Source organism: Oryzias melastigma, linkage group LG15, assembly GCF_002922805.2.
Source record: "Oryzias melastigma strain HK-1 linkage group LG15, ASM292280v2, whole genome shotgun sequence".
Lineage (NCBI taxonomy): Eukaryota > Metazoa > Chordata > Actinopteri > Beloniformes > Adrianichthyidae > Oryzias > Oryzias melastigma.
Window position 1 is genome coordinate 18,971,451 of NC_050526.1, and position 2,143 is coordinate 18,973,593.

Sequence of the window (2,143 nt, forward strand, 5' to 3'; positions counted from 1 at the left end):
AATGAATGTGTCTTTGCCAATAAGGTTCTAAAAGTATAAAATAAATAATAAAATGCTGTAAAGTGCTGCGGTCGGGGGTTTAGGAAAACAAAAGTAAGATGCTAAACTACGTTTGCTCATAAATAAATCATTAAATATTGTCTTGTCAACATCTTAAATCAATACAAGAATCGGCAAATAAAATATCGCGATATATCGCCAAATCGATTTCTCACAACACACCTACTTAAGAGTCGGTTTAAAAAAATTAACTTTGCATTAAAAAAAAAAGCTTAAAAATCTGAATATTAATATTTGCAAATTTTCCTTATAAGACTGAAAAAAAAACTGTACAAAACTTGAAAAAAGAAGAAGATGCCTAACATCAATTTTAGAGCATTTCGGAAATATGTTTCTGGTATAAAATCTCCACTAAGTGAGCTAAAATGTATAAACATTAATAGTAGTAAGATATCCTGGTATCATTCAATAGCTGTTGCAGTTCTTTTTTTTGAGCTATATAAACATCAAGGGGAAGGCCTTTTAGTAAATGGTAATCACTCATAGACAAGCTGTTTACAGCTGTGTAATGTAGAGCTGGCTAGAGTTAACGTCATGTTATTTACTACCCGACCGGCCGCCTCTGCTGCAGTGCTGACTCCATTCCAGCAGCATCACAGCCCGTGACACCCAGACAGAAAGCAGGCAAAGGTGGAAGCCGCTTATGGCCAAAATGCGCGAGTCAAATGCACAGCCAGTGTCTGCAAAAGTGACAGGAATACAGTTATTTCAATGATGTCTGTGCACAAAGACTTTCCACTCAGACCTCTCAGTGAACCTTGCTTCCAGCCTTCTGAAGGCTTAAGGAGTTGGCAGCTTTGTTTGAGATGAGCAGTGGTATTTATGCCAGACAGCTGCCTGATCAGAACACACACCATCTCTTAAGGTATCGAATTTGTATTCCAGAAAAGCAGAACACCAGCGGTTGTGAATTTTAAAGCAGACATCAAATGGTCTGGGGCTGGTACCTCTAAAGCTTCTGGTGTTCAGTGGATAGAAAATCTTTTCTTTAGTCAGATTTGTGGAATACAGAAACAGACGGCGAGGAGAAACTTTACTAGAACACATAAATCTTTTTATAGTCTAAAATCTCAATTAAGTGGATTAACCTTTAATCGATTTAGCAAAGTGGTCTTCTTGGTGAGGGAGGAGACAGCGTTGGTTCAAGTCTGCATTGAGAAACTAGCTTGTAGTGCCCTCTAGTGGCCGGGAACAGATTCAGCATGAGATGGTGCACTTTGCAGGAGAAATGTTTTAAAAATTAGGTTGACTGACTTATTACTTAATGTTTTAGATAAGTATTTTAATAAATTGCATTTTTGGAATGAGGTTTTTGTAAAACCTTAGAATATACTAAACTGCATCTCAGAAAAACATTAAAAAAGAGCAGACATGCAACTGGTTAGATACTAAAATTATCCAGAAAAATGTGTATATTTTACATAAAGTTATACTGTTGGTGCATAAAGTGGTTTTATTTTTTCTTTCTAAACAAGTTAGGGTATCAGGCATATCTTGTGATAAATACAGCATCTTAAATGTTTTGTACTGTTTGTTTGTTTGTTTTGGAGCAGTAATTTCTAATGTTAAATACCAAAATAAGAGTAAAAGTAACTGTCAGCTTGTAGATCATTGGCCGAAAATGTACAAGTTTTTTTTTCTTGTCTGTCAAAAACAAAAAGTTAAAAATATTCCCAAACATTTTTAGAAATTTCCATAATTTAAACTTAAAAATGAACTAATTTCCATGTTATCCTTACAGCAATTATTGCACAGAATCCCACTGTGTTAATATACACACATCTTTTTGGAGCTTTGTAGAGTCTGACCTTGTGGTAAGTACGTTCAGTCGTTTACGTGTGGAAAGATTGGCATCTCTCCTGAATGATTTCCAAGCTTTGAATTATGATTCCCACCCGAGAATGATAGACTTGAAAGAAAAAAAAAACAGCTTTATTCCCTTCCAAGATTGATGGGAGGAAGCAATTTCTCCTGTACGATCAATGGTGATGTCACTCGTCATTGACCTTGTGCTTCCGTTTTGAAAGAAAAGTTCTGAAAATGTTCAAGAACGAAATAGGAAAAAGTCCAGTTGATGCTAAAA